Below are 20,495 nucleotides of genomic sequence, written 5' to 3' on the forward strand. Positions count from 1 at the left end.
GGGCTCGCGGGTTACATGGTTTTCATTTTCTCCCGTAGTTCTCCTTCTTTGCAATTACCCGAAACGCAATGCTAAGAGTTACGCGTAATAACGAGCGCGGGCGCGTAATATTCTTGGGCCAAGGAAAATTCGCGTTCCATTTTCATTGGCTTTTTCTTATCTATGCGCAGTTACCGAGTAGCTGTGCTGATGCAGTGCTGAGAAATGGTGGCTGCTGATCCGTGTTTCCATGCAGTGCATTTGAGCTGCATTCACCCGACGCAGATTTTCCAGTGTAACTGGTTTGTGCCGTCTTGCACGAAAGTTGTTTCCAAGGAGGACTGGACAGCCGGTGTGTCCTACACTCGCGTAATCTATATCGGAACCCTAGCGCATATATTAGCTATCAAACTATAAGCAATGTCCTTTCATCGGATCCGGCGAATCGGGGAATGAGCCAATTGATTATGCAGCCTTGTGGCAGCTTGCTGCTCGCCGAAACGTGCTCGCTAAGCCCAACCTATATACTGCGTTTCATACATCAAGGGCAACACTGCCAAAGCTAGAGCTCTTATTTGCGCTCCCCGCATCCGCGACGAAAAATAGTGCCTGCTCTTTACGAGAGGAAATAATAGTTGCTTTGTCTGAAGCTTAATGCATCTTACATTTGAAATCAATTCCATAAAAAGCACCTCTTTTAGGGAGAAACGATCGGATTCGGTGAATTTGTATGTTTTGTTCGTCGTTTTCGTTCGTGTCGCGTCTTCGCTGCCCCGCAGCCCTGCCAGCAGTGCCCTCGACTGCCTCTTCGGAGCGGATTTTTTCTATAAGATCCGCACTGCGAAGATGTCCACACACACGGAGCCAGTTAATGCAAACGTGCATGCTCGGAATAGAGCCCATTTCCGCAGAAATCACTCGGCCACGAAACGAGCGCGTAGTGATACGCTATCTTTATTTTCTTGCGGACTACTTGCGTAGCTCTAGCTGCGTTACACCTGATGTATGAAACGAAGTATAGTGCGTTAATATGAAAGGCCTCTCGTTCAGTCAAAGTTGTATTGAACAAATATTGAGTAAATACCAAACGATAAAATGAAACGAAAGCAACGTTACAGGTAGTGAAAATACATGCTGAAGGGCCTTTCTGCTATTTGGAAGTGCTAAAAGCCTAAATTGGCAGCATATAAACTATATGTGTACAATAGGAAGCACTCATCTGCATCACAGTGGCAGCCAATTTGTGGTGCATGTAGCACCACGAAATGCTGCATGCACATCTAATCGGCTTATCGTTATCTGCTGCGGCTTACATTGCTGAAGCTGTGTTTTGCACCATAAAATGGCACCCGTGGCGTAACTTGAATGGCTCTCCGTCTCAACGAGCACAAATAAAGTGTAAATATGTACTCGCTCTCTTTCTGAGGAGCCCTCGTTGAATTTTTTTGTTCCTGTTTCCTAACGCGAGGATGTCAAGTCGCCTGTTAAGTATAAGGCGTGATCGTCTCTATCCTGCAGAGACCCCAGAAGTACCGCGGGCTGAGTTTGCGCGCCGCTGAACGTTTGTCAGCATTTGCCCGTGAGTAGAGGAACGCCCCGATTCGCGCGCCATAAAAACCGGGAAACGAGAGGCGCTCTGCGGCGCCGGCCCGTGTCTCTGGCCGCAGGTTGGCCGCTGACAAGGTTGACAAGGCTGAATGCTCTTCTCCGCTTACGGGTTGGACAACCACAACGGCGCCATTTATCACGCCTCTAACGAGCGGACGTTTCACCTTGGACGGCGTAGCACGTCGTCGCCATCGATGAGACGAGGAAACGCGGAACTCTCCTTGGCTGGAATCTGCACGCGCGACCCTGGCGCTCACGTTGCGCGGTCGCAGCAGCGACGAGGCCGAAGGGTTGAACCAACAACTCGGCGCGTGAGCGCTTTGCCTTCTCCTTTTTATGTATCGCGAAGCGGACTCGGCTGTAGCTGAACTCGTGCTCTGACGTGTGTCCCAACACTCACCGCTGGTATCATCGCTCGAATAACTTATTCTTAATGCACGCCGGGGCGGTCGCCGCTCGGCAAACCGGACGAACTGCGCTGCAGCGAGTGCATTACAGGGGATGTCCGGCAACCTTGTATAAAGCGCACCGTGATCGTTTTCGAAACAATGCGAATGGTCAGGTATACGACACATGCGATGGGCAGCCATGATGCGTCAGTAGCAAAGGTCTTCTGGAAGGGTCACTGATCGTCGTAAACCCAGCATCTTTTGTCAAGTTGCTCTCCAGAAAAAAAATAAAAAAATAAAAAACAGTGTTCTCGCTGGTGCGCTAGCATATATGCATTGTATGGTTTTATTAGAGCAGTTAATTTGGGCTTACGCATGCCCATTTACTAAAAGGTCGATGAACTAGGCAGGCTTCGTCACTCCGCCTTCTTATGCCAGCATTGAATCAAGTCGAAATAAAAATGGCGTGTACACCGCACAAAGAAAACCACGTCAAAAAACATGCAAGGATATTATTGCAGGCTAGTTAGTGCATTTCTCAGCCATCCTTCGATTTTGCTCTCAAAAAAGAATTCAAATTTCTTGCTCTGCAATAGGTCTTGATTGATAAAGGTCTCCTCGTGGGATGATGGCATACATGTTGCATTGATATCTTTCTGTATGCTTTTCTTTCCTTTTGCTGCTGAGAGCAACTGGTCTATCAATAAAAACCTGAGTTGATAGTAGCGCCTTGCCTATATCTACTCTGTTACTTGTGCCCCGTTGCTACGGGCGTAAACCCAAATGTAGAAACTACCGAAAAAAATACTCGGCAAATACTCATAAGCCTACAGTTCTCATTTACAGCTTTTTGTGATTTTTTACGCTTCTATCTCCCCTGTGACGCAAGGGCGAATATATTTAGGAAATAATGGCAATCGTCGGCTTTATATTAAATGTAGTTTGCCCATCGAAGAAAACACAAATTACTAAATGCATGGAGCAAAGAAACTGCACCTACCCTTTCCCACGCTCGCCGCTATACTCCCAGTTGAAAGCCATCAGTGGTGATTACATTACTTAACGTGAATCTGCTGACAACGCGAGTAAGCTGTTGCACGCTTCTCTTCGGATGTTCGAACTCTATAAAGAACGGCTACTTCGAGTGTTTAGCGCCTTACATCACGGCCCCTAAACGGCAATGGCAGCAGAAGGAAATTCGTGACCAATGAATTAGCCGTGGTGGCGATGGCCCGCGGAACCCAATTAGTCGTTACCGGTGCCTCGAATAAGGAAGTGAAGCAGCGGACAATGGCGCCATTGCGACCTTGAATCGCACACCAGACGAGCTATACTTAACACACGTCTATACCTGCTGCGTGACTCATTGCAGGAGGACTCTTTGCAAACGGACTCATGCCTGGAGCGATGTTCGTGTGTCCTGTTTATATCGACGAAGGCCTGTTTCTTGTGTTTCAGAGAGAAACAAATACGGTTCTGGGACAACAGAACAGTCGTGTTTCATTTCTTCCCTTTTGTAACTATGTTCGCCGATGACACTATTGCCGGAATGCAAAAAAAAAAAAAAAAAAGTTAATAAGGCCTCCTTAAAACGTTTTAGTCATTAATGAGAGTCACTGGGAAAGCAATATTTGCCCTTCTGACTTCTCCACTACTGCGATTTAAGCTCTTGTGCCATGTTTAGTTGTTGCTTGTTGAGTGACCGGCTGCGATGCGGAGCGGAGCAAAATTAGTCAGAAAATAAAGATTCGCTGCTTTTCCTACGTGGTTGAATACCATTAAGGCTGAGTGGAAATGTTTATAACTAGTCTACCGTTTTCCCCAACTTGCTGCTTGGCAATGTAGCGCGACGAGTTCAAAACCCTCAGAATATTAAAAAAAAAAAAAAAAAAAACACGTGCAGGAAACGTTCTTGAACATGGAGCTGTGTTTGTTTGTGTTTGCTTTTAGGAAATTCTAGGCACATGGGTCCAAAATACTGCAAAGTTTCGACGCAAGTCCAGATTTTGAGCATGTGTACATTACCGTGACGCCCATCACGTGCAAAGAAAATTAGCGTCTGGTGGCTAATTTTCTAGTTTCTGCATATTCTGGCCTTCGTCATCACCGCAGTAACTCGTAACAGACTCCAGCGTGAAGTAATGACGTCCCGATCAACATGCCAAATGTAACTGAAACGACGAAGGACCACCGTGAACGATAGCTGACACTGACTGGTTACACGGCCGTTTCGCAAGCACTTATGCCTTGCGTCGCCTCCATTCCATGACACGGGCGTACTACTATCGCTCAAGCCTAGTTGCAACCTGCCCACAACCTCTTGGCCTGTACGCTACGAAGCGGTTCGTACACGGGTCGCGCACATTGGCCGATCCGTGTTGCACGCGGGGTGATCGATAGCGGCCGGACGAGATGCCGGCCGGGGAACGGGGTCTGCATCAGCCTAGGCGGGTGGGGGGCACCGAAATAACGGTGTCAGCAGCGCGCGAGCCGGACGAGGGGAAGAAGAAAGCACGTGGTGCAGCGCTCCCAGCTGACGGTATCCCGTCCGGCCGGTTCTCGCCGCCCGCAGCTTTTTGCCGCCTCGGCGCGTGTAGCGACGTACGAGGCGCGAATTTAGCCGCCCTGAGCTGAGCGCAGGCCATGCGTTAGAATGGAAACCGAAACCGGCTCGTGTTTTACAAGGCGGCCCCGCTTTGGTAACTGTCTGTGCAGAAAAGCGGCCCTTGGCAGCTGAATAAAGAGGCGCAGTATATTGATGCGGGTGAAGGAGGGGTATTTACTTTATGGCCGAAACGTGCGCAAATCTGATGTAGCCTTTTTGTATGCAGTTTACAATCCGTACTTAAGTTCAGGAGTGCTTACAGGGCAGGGGTAGATACTTTGAGTAGGTGACGTCACCATCGCCAGTTTCCCGGCTACGTTCATATGTTCTACTATAGTGTAGTTCTACGGGAGCTTTGCGCCGCATAAGTGCTGCTTTTGAGGATAATTATTCTCAACTATTCGCAAAGTGGTTCGGATTATGTTAATGTAAGAAATATTGCGTAAGCATCATCAAATGTAGCGTGCCACTAAAAATAGTTGCAATTGAAGAAAAAAACAGCCTATTAGCCTCCTCCACCTATTTGATGGAAAATAAACTATTTATTATTATTATTATTATTATTATTATTATTATTATTATTATTATTATTATTATTATTATTATTATTATTATTATTATTATTATTATTATTATTATTATTCAGGCCATCGGGGCATTTCTGTGCCGCAGTCTTGGCCGGGGTTCCTGGAAACCCAGAAATGCAATCGAACGGGCAAATATTTGCAGGTGGGTCTCCCTCTCCTTCGTTCCATCCACACAGACCAGATTCCATCATAATGTTGGGCAGCGTCAAAGGGGGCGCCTTAATAGCCGGCAGTCAAAGACGATTCCTTGGTTCTGTCTGCCTGAATGGGCGCTCCCGGGCCGCGGAAAAACCTACAGCGAGCTCGCCTTTCTAGGTCGCATTTCGAGGACCACTCGCCTGGCCGCGAGGCGACCAGGGAAGCCATTTTCGAAAAGGCCGAACTGGCCCAGACTTACTACGTACGAGTTCTATGGCCTGCTCCTCTATAGGGACCGGCAGCGCGTGCTCCCTACAACTCGAGAGAGCACGGCGGTTGATACGAAGTGGCCCGCGCCAAAGATGGGACGAATCGAAGCAAGCGCGTTAGGCGATTGTGCAAACACGGGCGCCGAGTGAGGGACGAGAACGTCAACTGTACCCGGCACGTTCGCTGTTTTCGGCACAATGGTCTTCCGTGTGAGAAAGAACCACGCAGGCTACAAAGAATTGGTGGACGCGCCAGTATACGCTTCCACACTGCCAGAGGTGCGAACCAGAGAGTAATTCTGTGCTGTGAAGTAAGATGAAGAACGCCGTTGCATGAATCCGAAATGCTATTCTCCGATAGCGCATTACATAGTATAACAAAATGACGCCTTCTGTCAGTGCGCAGTTTGTACAAAGACTAGTTGCTTCGTTTGGTACCAATGCGGACAGACACACTGTAAACCGGAAGTGGCATGCTTGGTTTGAGGAAGTCAGGGCGCGCAGGCTTTCGAGGCTGCATTTGCATCGACTGGTTTTGCGATCTGAGAAGGAGGGCTCCAGCCAAGTGAGGCATCGTTGATATCCGCACGCCGCGCGGTGATGTAATGCAGCAAAATCGACGCAGGCGGTTCATGTATACCAATGCCTTCCTCTGGCAATTTAGTTTACAGGAAAATAACGGAACTTTGAGGGGTGCTCTTGAACTCCCTTCCCTTTTCGTGTATTTAAACTAAGAAGGAATCAGTTTTGAGCACGCTATTTTTTTCTCGCATAAAACATACTGAGAAAAAACAAAGCAAAAAAAACACACGGATAAGCAGTACGGAAGGGAATGAAGAAAACAGCGCTGAAAAACGGTATGGAAAGAACGGTCAAACACATGCGCTTTCCCGCCTTTCAGCGCTGTTTTTGTCGTTCGGTTCTTTCAACATCGACCGACAAGTCCGACTTAGCTTTTTTTTTGGACAAATACACCACGTGGGACCTTGCCAGCTCACTTTGATGGCACCCAATGCCTCCAAAGCCTTTACCAATAGAAGAGGCAAATAATCTCCTGGGTGAAGGGCAAGTCCCCTCACCGTCCGGTCGACATTGGCTAGCCTCGATAGCCCACAGCGTAGACAAATTCTTTGAAGACACCATGGCATGTGCCTACCGGTTTACGCACAGGACATAATACCCCCTTCTGTACCATCATATCTTCTGGGACGACAACAAATGATACTTCAGAAACGATCGAGTACTGACGATTCATTAAAGGGCCGAATAAGGTATCCAATTCTCCCAAGCCACTGCCATTGGCGGCAGCTCTATCCGGGCGTTTGTTTGTGCATCTCGCGGTGCTTCTTTGTGGTATTCGAAAAGAGCGCCGACCTTCGCGAGTATGTAGCCGCTTCCGCCCGGGACTTCCTCCTACGGCGATGCACCTGGCCGCCAGAGCACCCTTGATCATCCGTACATTAGACCACGTGGGCGGCAGCACCAAGCGTACGTGGGCGCTTACCAGCCCTTTGAAGCTCCGTTCGCTGCCTCCTCCTTTCCTCGCGAACAACGGCACCCTACTCCTCTTTCTGCACAGTTAGGCCTCTGCCGCCGTGTCCTCCGCTGTCGCGCACTGACCACAGGGAAAGAAGACCCCTCGCAAGACGAGCAAATATGCCAAGGACACGTCCGTGGGACTGCCACAAGGCACTAGCCGTTGAAGTCGGCAAAGGACATTCCTCGCTCTCTGCGCGCCGTCTAAGCGTCTCTCGTTTCAAGTCTTCTTGCAGGTCTGTAGATTCCTGAGTGGGCGCCAAGTCCGTTCATTGACCTCGCGGTCTTGATAGGACAAATGAGACGTCTCCCTCCCCGGTCAGCAAACCATGCCCCACCACGGCTTCCGAAAAACGTTTCGAAAACTACCGGCAGGCAGGTATGTATGGTTCGCGTGGCGCGGAGATGGTTAGCTACGAGCTTGCTCGTTTTCAGCGGCCACGCAGGAGGAGGATGGCGCCGATGGAATGCATCAGTCAGTCACGGGCGTCTACCGCGTCTACATCCCGGCTTTGACGGGTCGGAGAGCGTTTTAACCCGCCGACTGAAGCGCCCCTCAGCGACGGTGACAAAAGCCGGAGGAACGTCCACTAATCCGCCGTAATAGACCGGCCAATCAGCGTGGGATGGCTCCCCTCTCCAGGCGCGTGCCGGTTCTAGGCATCGTCTCCTGTTGCCGACCGGCCCCATGCGTCGCCGTGTTTCTGGTTGAGGGCGTTGAACGGGGAGCTACTGTCGCCAAGTGGGCATACTTCGCAAGTAGAGGGGGAGCCGGCGGGAATCAAACCCGTTGCCGTCTCTGTTTCTTGAACGAAAGGATAAGTGCAGGTGCGTTTTCGTTCCCTTTTTTTTTTTCCAACGACAGGGTGGAAAAATCGCTGCACTCGGTTGACACGTGGTAACTGTCCTCGGAATTTGTTTCGCATGCCTTACATTCGCGTTGATGGGGATAAGGTATTTTGGCCCATTTTCTGTACGCAGAACAAGTTTGAACAATTGCACGGACAGGCTATAATAATCACCTGACCGAAGATTTCTTCCAACGCTGGTTTTCCTTGTATTCATACAGAAACAAAGCAAATCGTATTCTAACGACTAGCTATATAATGGAAATATATCAACCTGAGGTCAGTAGATTTCAATATCTAGCATTTAGTGATGACGACAGCAACAATGAGTTATTTATGAGACGTTACGTAAAAATTGCGATAATTTCGAGTTCCAAGAGTACGCGACGCCTGATAGCAGGGATGGATTGACGGGCCACTCTTTCTGGACGTCATGTTGACGGCACCTCCACTAAATAAAGAAAAATATTGCAGTAGCTTTGGACGGCTTATTCTAAAACGGCATCGCCCCAATATTAAAGAACAAGGAAAAAAGAACACCTCGAAAGCGTGGAAATTTCAACCGCGCGACGCGCATGAAACGTCGCTTTAACAGCAGTCGCGAAACTCTGAGTGGCATCGGAAAGCTTCGAAATAGAAGTACGAGCGAAAGCTACAGGAAAGAAAAAGGAAAGGTAGGAGAGAAAAAGAAAAAGCGCTGCAACATGGGCGTGCGATACCGGGCAATGCAAGCAGCCATGCAGTCGGCGCACAGCGGCAGACACGGGAAGTCTTCGGCGCTATGCCTTTCGGGGTCAGGCGGGCGGCGCGCGCTGCCCAAATGATTCATAATTTTTTCGGCCGCTTTTACTTGGCCCGCTCGGTCGCCGAGGGATGCCCGCCAGAGAAACAGGACGCTGGAAGGCCGATGAACGGTGGGCGCACTTTTCCACGTTTCACGGCGCGGGGGGTGGTGGCGACGTTTTCTCGAATCGGGAGGAAAGTGAAACGCTAATTCTGCCTCGCCGTTCAGGGCGGCGACCTGTGGCGGCGATTTTCTTTCCGCGTCTCACTTATACCTTATTCTTTTTTCTTGCGCTCCTTTCGCCTCTTGAAGCCTCCCAAGCGGTGGCAAATACATGCTGCGCATTCACTCGGTAAATGCTGGAATTCCGAAACGAGAAGGGTGAGCTACTGAGGAGATGTGAGTGCGACGCTGTTTGCGAGACGTAACTATACTCTATGAGTGCACGTTACGAACGCGCTTTTGGGGCGGCGAACGACCTCTTTGTGGAACTTTCGCGTTACGCGAGAGTGCCGTAAACCTGACAAGAGTCGCTTCGAGTGATGTAAGCTGTTTCGCGGAGGTGACGGGTGCATAGTTTAACCAGGGCAATGCGCTCAAATGTGATTTGGCGCAACCTTTGCGTCACTGAACTGGTCTTTCAAAGCAGGTCACGCGAACGGCCGAGAAGTGATGAGTGGGATAAATACTGACGGGAAAATAACATTTCTCCTATTGCGACGGAATTATATTGCATTTGGCTAGGGTCCCTAGAAATATTGCTAGTCTGTCGTCCGCCGGCCGCGGCGGGGGCTGCCGCTGAATGATCGCCGCGATGGCGCTGCGGTGAACCGGAGTGCGCCACTGCTGACGGAGCAGACGACGCGCGCGCCCGTGCGCTTCGAAATGCATTCGCTGCATGCTCATTGTCAGGTGCCTTGTACATGCGATGCCGCTCTTTAGTCTTTGATTTCAGTTTAGTCGTAATATTGAATTCGCAGCCGAGTTGTTGGCATAACCATGGATGCGACTTTTTTTTTTCGTGAGCGAAGTTTTGCGCGCATGCCCCTGAGCCGATGTAGAAACGAAGCTGCTTTTTATACCCTATTATCCTGCTGAAGCTACCGCCGTGCCGTATTGTAATGAAGACTTCTGAGGATTTTGTGCAAACAATTGCGCTTGCATGGAGAACTACACTAGACGCACATTCTAGGCTCCAAGGACCATGTGTGCGAGCAACAGAGTGCTGTCGCCGGCGTTTTCATTCACGCTATAGTTTCATCTTAACTTCTTCGGACGTTTAGCTAAGTTATAACACGTATGTAGAACTAGAAACTTTCGGATGCATGCACAATTAAAGCACGCAGGATGGGAACCCGAGCCCTTCAAATCGCACCGCGCTTCAGGCAAACTGCTGATAGGCATTCTTTGGTACTTAGGAAGCCTAGTAGCCACTCATCACAATATTCCATCACTTTTGTTGACTTCCGTTTTGCAACCTCTAAAACATATTTTAACAGCCAGCTGTTAGTTGAGAGGAAGGGCACTAACACTTCTTTCAAACTCTGTCCTTGAAGGTTTCTGGACATGACGCGATCACATATCCATAAAAAAGGCACACTTGCACACATGCTAGCTAATTTGCGCGCATTCCGGCTCGCGAGCGAAAAAAAGTGCATGTGGTGCACGAGCCTTGTCACGGCACCAACGGATCAGCGCGGCGCAGATTCGCAGTACGGCACAACCGCCACAGCACCACGTACACAACGCGACCACGCTCCGAATGCGTACAGCGCCCCCTGCGCTTTCATCCGGGAAGCGGCCAACCGGTTCCATAGGGAACCCCGCTCGGACGGCAGACTAGCAAATACTTCTAGGGACTCTAATTTGGCTAAAATAATTATGCAGCGTGTGTGCAAGCGTATGGCGTTAAGTTCTGGTTAAACTGCCCTTTTTTTTTTTTTGGTGCTGTTTTCGCCGTAAGAATGAAACATGGCCCTTTCACCTTGATCTAACGTTAAGTAGTTTTTTACAGATTTTAACTGCTTCTGAAGCAAGGGCTACTCATTAGGGCTCGGTTTGGCTTGTGGGGTTTAACGTCCCAAAGGGACTCAGTAGGCACGAGAGACGCCATAGTTGAGAACTCCGGAAATTTCGACCACCTGGGTTTCTTTAACGTGCACTGACATCGCACAGCACACAGGCGCCTTGCTTTTCGCCTCGACCGAAAAGCGGCCGCCGAGACCTGAATTCGATCCCGCATCTTGGGCACAGAAGTCAAGCGACCTAACTACTGCACCACCATGGCGTGGCGGCTCCTAATTGTGTGCTTGTTTTTGCGGGGGATTATAAATGTATAGCTGAAGCCCTGATATTGAAGTATATCAAACCATGTCATTTACTGCATACGCTGCCGATGAATAAACTGTTTTATATGCTGCAAATGCCGAAAGTTCAGAAAAGATTCTGGATGACTTGCTACTACGTCTAGAAGACAAGTTAGATCAACATTCGCTATATGTTATTAGCAATAATTCGATGAGTTCGGTGTCTGATCCCTACAGGGTAAGAAACCGTTGTCCCCTCTCTCCTCCCCCCCTCCCCCCACCTTCCTTCTCGAAATAAAAAAAAAAGACTATCGTACCAGCTTTTGACTGTTTGCCCTGCTTCTTCTAAGTGACGGATGAATTACATGCCGACGAAACACGTATTACCTGAATACGCGGTTATCGCGAGGCGGCACCTTCCGCACGAAAAGCGGTAATTTCCTTGAGCAGTTGTGTCCGGCACTGACATTTATCGCAAATTACGTCCATTCCGCTAGAAAACAACAAAGCGGCGGAAATTAAAGCGCCGCCGAAACAACCTGTAATTTCTTCACCGCAGTTTGTTCGCCTTCTCATTATCGCGGCGACGCGAGCGTGCTTGGGGATATGCAATATAGGCCAGGCGCAGCGCACGCAATTCACGCGCGCTCAATGGTTAACCATGCTTCCATATGGTACGCTTTCTTCGGCTTAATATTTCTCTTATCATGCGCTCGTGAATACAACCTTCTCCGCAGGTCGTAAAAACCGGTGCAAACCAACCCTGCCAGAGACGCCTTTCGCTTCCTCGCACGGTACGATGTTTGCGTTGGGATCGTAACATGCATGCTTGCGCTTACACAGTGTTCCAGTGGCCTCTATGAGCCCCATCTGCGTGCTTTTGCAAATGACTCCAGTTTATGCGTGTATGGGCGAGGATAAAGCATGTCGTTGGTTGTTTTATAGAGGGCATCGTATGCGTCAGTGATAATGTTGGCTAGTCCCTCTGTGCAGCATATGTTGCTTCTAAACAGGAAACCGTGTGCAAAAGTAAAAGCTGCAAAAGAAAGATTATCGAGGTCCCTCACCACAGTTGAAGCGGAAGAACGGTTGCTTACTGCACAATTTAAAATTTAAAGAAATTTGCAATTTAAGTGTGCAATTTAAAAAAAAAATATAAAGAACGAAGAAATAGAAGGTGGTGTTACTGACTAAAAAAAAAAAAAAGAAAACGGTTTCAGCACGTTACAGATGCTCGCGTAACCTGTTTAATGAAGGTACTGCTGAGGATATGATACTTGCGTGAGCTATGCATGCTACTGAAATTCTTGCGCGAAATAAGCTATCATAATCGGACTGACGAAGACCCCATGAACTCTAGAGCGTACTATCCGCTAGAAATTTATTGCGTCTGAAGCAGGTCTGTATTTTTCCCAACAACGTGCTTAAATCGGTTCCATGCACCGATTGTTTCTTTCGGCTGGTTATCGTATAACAGTTGAGCCCCGACTAAGATGCTTGTATAGTTCGTTCATTCACTTTCAGTGTTAACAGCGACAAATTACTAGACATTACTGATGTGAGAGGTATAAACGAAGCGTAGCCACTTGCTGCAAGGGGGCCGGCCCTAAAAAAAAAAAAAAAAAAAAAAAAAAAAAAAAAAAAAAAGGAAGCCTCACATTTGAACAACAAGAAATAAAAAGGGGCGTAAGTGAGGAAAAAGAATAAAAGAAGCTCGCTAATAGCTAGCATGCAATGTCAAGCCAACATATGCAGCGGTGAGAAGTTAACTGATTATGGGTGACACTAAACGGCGAACACACAACAGCAGTGTGTTGGGAGCATTTGAGCGCTGCCTATGAACAAACGGAGTTCTTCAAGCTCGGGCTGTCAGTGGAAAAAGATTAGAAAAACAACATGTTGCTGTGGCCCTGGCTAGCGGAAACAGATGCTTACTCAAACTGTGCAGGGCAGGCGGAAACACAATGAGATCATTAGGGAATTGTTCGGCTTAAATTACGGAAGCGTCGCCTAAAGCTAACAAACGCAATTACCCTGTCGCGCATGTAGGCTGAAACCTACGTGGACACGACCTTTGGAAGCCATTAGCGTATTAGGCTAACAACACTCCGCCTCAACAATGGGCCCCAGAAGACGCGGGAAAAGCAGTTCCGTAACATCGGTAATTGCCTTCCTCCGCTGTCTCTGACAGCGAGAGTCGCGAAGCGCTGACAGCCAGGACAGGAGTCGCGTTATCGGACAGCGAGAGAACCGTGTTGACTGTGTAAGGGACTGACGCCGAACAGCACAAAGACCTCACATGCTTATAAGGCCTGGTAGCCGACCGTGCCGAAGTATACAGAGCCACAGTACTTCACTGACTGTGTCATCTTTGAGGGCGCATTAGAAACGAATAAGGAAGTGACAAAATATATTGCAAGAACGGTCCTCCGTGGTGTAGTCTTCAGGCTCATGGTTGTCTTTATAATTTACAGCTTTTACTGTCAGTAGTAACATATTTTCTTCCTATGCTTTTTTTTTTTTTTTCATCATATGCTGCTATTCTGCAATCAACGTGGAAGAGGGCGCGTCACCCCTTCGTCATTGTTACCGTTATAAAGGTGAGTGCCTGAAGTAGCTGGTCAGTAGAATGCCTACTACGCTCGCTAGTTGTGCTTCAGCAGCGCGGGAAGACGGGCAAGTCAACAAGCAGCCATCGCAAAAAAAAAAAAAAGCGCAATAAAAAACGAATTACGGGGAACACTTAACTTCTCCTGTAAGGGCATGGCGCTATAAAGGCCCGCTTTAAGCAAGCCGCATGAACGTGCTTGGGCGCCCAAGGAGTAGCGTCTGAATCCAAGGGCACATACAAGTTGTCTCTTGTTCCACCTTCCCACCTGAAAGGAGCAAACCTAGCTGGCAGCTCCTCACAGGTTTCTGATGTCCCATGGTCGCACAATCAATCGAAAACTCTGTGCTCGGTCATGTCAGTTGCCCGCTATCACGGGCCGATGCCTTGCCCGTGATTCTTTCCTCACGACGTCAACGCCGGATTTTCTGCGTAACAGGACGTTTAACGCTCTCGCGTTAAAAGGAGTGAAATAAGAAGAAGAAAAAAAAAAGGGCACATAGGACAGCGGAATGAACGCAGCGTTGCGCATCTCCCCTCTCTTTCTGGTTAGTGCCGTGCGCACAGGGATTTCTTGGTGCAACAGTTTACCCTATTTGGCCGCACTGGCGAAAGCCTTGCTCACACATGGCGCTCCCGCTAGATGAGTGCAGGCTCTTCAGCGCGACGCATATGCAATGTCGCGGAAACATCATCGCCCGAATAGGACCTCGGGGCACATATGAGCGTTTCCGCTGGCGCCAGACGTTCCCGGGAGACACAAATGATTCTTCGGCGGCGTTCGCGGAAAAGTCTCAATGCCGTGCCTCCTCAGCTGCAAATGGTTAGGATTTTGTCGGCAGCAAACCACTGCACCGCCCGATTCCTTCTTGCACTTTTGAAACCCGCGTCCAGCAAAACGACCGCCGACTGCATTCACGACCGTTGCGTGCAGGTGAAACCTGTTCCACTCGTTACGCCTACGCTGGACGACGTTAAGGCGCAACACTTTCCTAGTGTCGCGACCTGCCTTTGCGGATGATGACAAAACGAAAAAAAAAAAAACCCCGTCGTGAAGTCAAGGATTTTCTCAAAACAAAGCCTGTGCGCTGTACCGCATCACAATCACCATAGGCTTTACTGAAACGCGTGCTGTGCATTAGCGCTGATGTTGAAATTAGTATTTACATCTGTGCTTCCTGCACTGCTTTCAAAGTGAGAATGTACTCTAGTTAATGCAACGTAATGATTTATCAGTGCGCTGATGTAACAGATTAGACGATGCTACTTCAGTAGCTGCTGTGTTATTATTATTTGTTTGTTTGTGTGTCAGTGAAATGGCTGTAGCCTTGCTCGCATTCTGGAAGGAGACGGAAATAGAATGCGCGCGCGTGTTGCGCATTTATTACTTCCCCGTATTACGAAGATTGTTTGCATTGCTAGCGAAACTCTTTTCTGCCCTCTATTCGACTCTGAGCTTACGCAATAATAAGGACTTCACCTGCGCTCGGTTCAACGGCTGTGCAAGGTTTCACTTGTTGATTTTGCTAGCAAATAACCAGGTGAACGCATTAGTTTGATTCGTGTTATTAAGCTGCCTTCTCTTCACAGGATACAGAAAAATTGAAAAGCGTAAAACCAAGAATATCGCAGTTTCCATACCAGACCAGGGGAATAACAGCTTTCAACACAAAAACGAAAACCGAGCTTGTTGATTCCGTGGTAGCGCTGCTGGATATGTGTATTGTTCTAATGCGTCGGAGAAGCACCTCAGTCTCATTAGCTAAACGATATTTCATGCTTATAGAGACCTAGAGCTCTTTAATATTTGACTGCATTCAGTATGCGGAAATGTTTATTTACAACCTTCAGTATGCGGAAATGTTTATTTACAACCTTCAGTATGCGGAAATGTTTATTTACAACCTGTAGAAGCTGAAAGATGTCGCATCCTCCGGCTATACATCAACGTGTACGAGAAATCTAAAGCACTGTGACTCGAGAAGTGTGAGTTGCGCCGTAGTGGAAAGCGCCGTGAACTTCCTCTATGCCTTCACGTGGTTACTTTCTATTCCCCCTGAAAATGCTTTGAAATATAATCACATGAGCTTTATTGCGATTACTGCCTCGCAATACTAGCAACGACCAACGCTACCAGCAATCAAGCTCGAAACATTGTTCTGAGGTGTGTGCCATTGTTGGTCACTGTAGCCTAATTGTGAATATTGTGCTCAAGACTAGTAAAGCAATCACCCATCTGGAACTAAGTGGCGAAAGGGACACTTTTGCTGAGCTGCTATTTTGAACGTACCATACTGTCAGTGCTTACAGACTCCAATTTGGAATATTTATAAAATAACTTGACAATAATTGTCAGCGCACTTGCACAACACGAGTTGTATAACCACGACCAAAATTTTAGGACAGCGTCGAACAGATTGGACCAGGCAACCCACAGAATGCTGTGGGAATGCTTTCTCTGAAATTATAAGGCGAACTTAGAATGCAGAGTGAGCATGAAAGACATCAATGTATTCGATGCCACTCACCTGCCTGCTGGGTCGCGATGTGCTTGGTCTCCTAAAAATCCGTCAGGAATCCGCGTAAGGGCTACACCGGCCGTTCACACCAACCAGACACCCGTCCACAAACACACACACCGAACGGAGCGCTGCGGTCCGAAGCGACATGCAGCACAAATGTCGGCAGCCAGAGATCACCGTCAATTCGCCGCCGCCACTAACGATCGAGGGCTGAGCGGTTCTCTGTCGAAGCTCGGACGAGATCACGTCTCCACTGATGGCACTTTCGAAGTACTCGGCCGAGGAACACCACGGGGTCTAAGCTGATCTGGAGCACGCGCGCGCGAAAGCTCGGCGTCAACGACGTTTCGGCTAGGCGAAACCGTTCTCCCCACCGGGCGGCGAACGCTGGCCGAAAAGCGGGACGCGGAGGAGCAGCGGCAGCAGTCGGCCGGAGCGACTATCGTCGAGCGACTGGATTCGGCGCGCTGCCGCCTTCTCCATCACCTACGCGGCGCCCAGTTTCTTCGTCCTGTTCGCTTTGTTTTCCTCTCCGCTGCTGCCTTTCCCCTTTCGTCGGTCATGCCAAAGTAGCTCTCGCGACCACGTGACTAGTTGAGGCGTCTCGACGTCACACGCGACGTCACAGCGGCGGAGAAAGCGGTCGCCGTGCGTGAAGAAGAGGGAAAGAAGAAAGAGACCTGAGAAAGCGACGGTCCTCCGTAGGCAGGTTTCCCTTCCTTTGGCGCGCCACCGTCCAGTCGGTGGACGTTCCTCACCGCGGCAACTCGTCCTCGGCGATAACAGCTGGGACGGACACGATGGTCCGCGAACGCTGGCAGTCCGCGTTGTACTGCGGATTTCGCTGACGACGATGCCTGTGGAAGAAAGCCTTGCGAGGAGCTCTTGCTCCATGTACAGCTGGATCCAGACGGCCATTTTAGTTATCTGCAACTTGCTTTGAGATGATGCCTTCGCAGATCTGAATTAAAAATCAGTCCGGGATTTACGTCTGAAGATTCGGCGCGGGTCGTCGCTTCTGTAGAAAAGCAGCAATCAACCAATCGCCTGGTAATATCATCGGATTCAGGGAAGGCAATGTACCGGCGCGTGGCGCTCTGAATACACTTTTTTAGTGCTGGGAAGCAACAGTGGGATGCAAATTTTGCAGAAACATTGATCATCGTGGACGAAGCCGTCTGTATCATTTTGAACCAACGGAGAAAATTCTTCCGACATATCTACCAACTACTTCAAGGAAATAGGGAAGTGTTCGCGCTCTGAAATCACCGTGTGCGGCACAGCAAAGTAGGTACCGATATTTCCGTTCATTTTACGTGTTTTACATTCCATCATTTGAAGCTATCAGCGTCCAGATAGAATGTAGCCATCTGATATATAGGTGTTAGTGATGACATTTAGGTTCACCATCCACGCTAGATACCAGGCACAGGGAAGAACGTGTTCGTGTTTTCGAAATTTTAGAGTGCTGTCAGTCTGGTTAGGCGATTTCCGCACCGAGAAGCATGAAGAATAAACATGAATTCTGAGGTATAAGCGTCACTGCATGCCAATGTCACGGCTGTGTCATTTTTTGGAGACTCCCTCTCACGACCGTGCGTAGAGTCGTGATGGCTAAAGCGATATTACATATCTAAGCCATCGCACCAGCTGCATTCCGAAAATCTCTCCGGTCTAGACAACTCACGGATCCACCACAGTGTGTTGCCCTCGTGACAGTGTTAAACGGTGCGCAACCTATTACCCAAATGAAGGAAGCGTGAAACACGACACGCTCACAAACACAAAGACGGAGACAAACGCAACGAAACAAAGAACGGTACGGATAACCTTTCAATGGGGTATGCGGTTCCAACGAAAGACAGCAATTCAACGAATTACTCCACGAATATATTAACGCTATCCCTAGCATAGTACTACATGCTTTTTTTTCATTTTTATATAGAAATGAAATAAACATTTATTAAGACAAAAACAAAGGAGCGCTGTAAAGTTACTGAAACATGTTATTCTGACACGAGACTAATTATCAGCTATTTCAGCAACTTCGTTTTCAACCTTTTCAACTTGTGTGTGTGTGTGTGTGTGTGTGTGTGTGTGTGTGTGTGTGTGTGTGTGTGTGTGTGTGTGTGTGTGTGTGTGTGTGTGTGTGTGTGTGTGTGTGTGTGTGTGTGTGTGTGTGTGTTGCCGACATCCCGACGCCGTGCCTTCGGCTGGGGAGAGTTATGCTGCCACGCTCTTAGGCTGGCCAGCTCACCGTCGGCGCATTGACCGTTCGCTCCGAGCAGCTTCGGGGAACGGTCTGCCAACGTCACACACCCACACTCCATTGGAGCAGAATTACCGGCAGCAATCATGCGTGTCGCGGCTATGTTTAGGACGTTTCCCCAGGTGCGAGGTTCGGTTGCCGAAGGCGATGGCCACACATATCGCCCTTCACCGCAAGAAAAAAACGAACAAAAGAACACGAACCCATTCCACGAATATCGGAGCCAGTCGAACGAGTCTACAGCTTCGATCTAGAATAACGCGGAGTAACCTTCTATTACTCGTACGCAGGTGTCTCACATATGCATCTGTGTCGCTGTTTCGGGGTATTGACGCATTAACTATGCAACTGCCATGTGAGAAACAGGCTATAGTTTCCACTGTAGCGATTCGGGAGAGGTCCGCTATTTAGGGTTCACTCTATATTCAGTTCTGTCTTGTAATAAACATCAGAGAAGCCGGCAGGTAAAGACGAATGGAAATTAATAAGAAACAAGGCGGAAATTGCGACTAAATTACCCGCGCGTCAATCAGCTTGCTGCGCACAGTTGGGGCCTGTCTATCGTCCTCGTCCGTAACTATCAGTTCCTCCTCCGTCTTTACAGCGTCCTCCGCAGGAAGGCGTGACTCTCGGCCGCTTCGAAGCTGAAGCGATTCTCCGCGCTTTCGCTCGTATCTGCCGGAGTTCGTCTGAGCGGAACGAAGCCGGCCTGATTTACACCACGGTTTTGTCTCCGCCGTCGCAACGCGGCGCGCTCTGCGGTGTGGCTTCGTGGGAAAGCACGCCGCTGCTGCGGGCGGATGGCTGACGCGGTTAGCGTCGCTGTTTTGCACGTGCCGCGTCGCGCACTCTACGGACGAATGGCTGAGCAGGTCTGGCCCGGGCAACTTTCACGCCTTTTCGCACCACTGACGGAGATCTGCGCTGGATGGCGGTGCACTGTGAGGAGGGATGAAAAGTGCCTCGCTGGTTTCCCTGTGAACTAGGAAGCACTCGGCGCTTGCCACACGTCGGTGGATGGAAGAGTGGGAGAAGGATGCGTGTTTCGTGTGCGCGGGTTAACCGCTTTAAACGGCAAATATCCGCGAAGCTGTGAAGCAAACACCACGCATCTGAAAGAACTTTTGGCATACGTCAGCATGATGTAAGGAGTTTAAGATATTTTATGATAGTTTTAATGAAACGTTTCTGCGGTGCGTCAGAGCGTATTTGAATAACACGGATGTTTGAGCTACTTGGACTGGAAGAAGCTATTTTGAGTAAATTGCCCAGCGCTCGTGTCCCTCCCTGCAGCGAGTGGCCGATCCCGGTGATGACACCTTGTTCATGATGCCAATGGAGGATTAAAACGAGCTGAAACAAGATGTAAACTGGAATAGCATCATTGTATGTCTTCATGTGACGCCAGATGAAAAAAAAAAAAAAAAAAAAAAGATTGCGCTAACTTGAAATCTACTCAATCCTTTTGAACATAGCATGTAGACCTGCTCACGCACAAGGAGCAGGCAAATGCCTTTCATTGCAACTCTAATGTGCCTCCAGTCCCAGTTTGCGTAATAAAATTCAAGTAATACTCTTGTTTGGGCGAGTTGGTTCATCTTTGAAAGGTTATGTATACTTGCGCAAAAAACGGGACACAAAAAGGCACATAAACGACATGTACGGAGCGCAACTTCCAACTGGTTTTAATTTTGAAAAAGTCGATAGATTTATACCGGCACTGAGCAAACACAAGAAAAATAAAAATAAAAAATAAAAATAGACGCACTGCCCACGTAGCATCCCGCCGGAACAGTGAAAGACGCTGCCTGCCAGAACATGTCACGACTCATAAATGCAAGCCTTCGTTCAGCAGTACCTCGATCTTGGCACATGCTAAAACTAAACTTAGTAGAGAAATAATAGAAGCCTTTCATATTACTAAAACTGGTGACAAATGCATTAGCACTGCTTCTGTCGTACTGCTGGACAAAGAGATTACATTCTTAGATGGACACGTGTGAATCCTTTTCTTGGTTGCCTCACCTTAGTTTTGGTGGGTTGACCT

General features: G+C 48.7%; 1 protein-coding gene across 2 annotated transcripts in view; it reads right to left on the reverse strand.

Annotated features, from left to right (window-relative positions):
- exp (expansion) overlaps positions 1-20,495 on the reverse strand; it is a 334,236-nt gene that overhangs the window by 199,757 nt on the left and 113,984 nt on the right. Inside the window, exon 1 of one of the 2 annotated variants that reach the window (XM_084602707.1) lies at positions 16,186-16,695. The exons of the other annotated variant lie outside the window; for it this stretch is intronic. The gene's annotated coding sequence lies outside the window, so the exon portion shown is untranslated. Of the gene's footprint in view, positions 1-16,185; positions 16,696-20,495 lie in introns of those variants that run through there. 2 annotated transcript variants of the gene reach the window in all.

The sequence above is a fragment of the Amblyomma maculatum genome, chromosome 4 (assembly GCF_055883805.1).
Source record: "Amblyomma maculatum isolate TAMU_Amacu chromosome 4, ASM5588380v1, whole genome shotgun sequence".
NCBI classification, from domain to species: Eukaryota; Metazoa; Arthropoda; class Arachnida; order Ixodida; family Ixodidae; genus Amblyomma; species Amblyomma maculatum.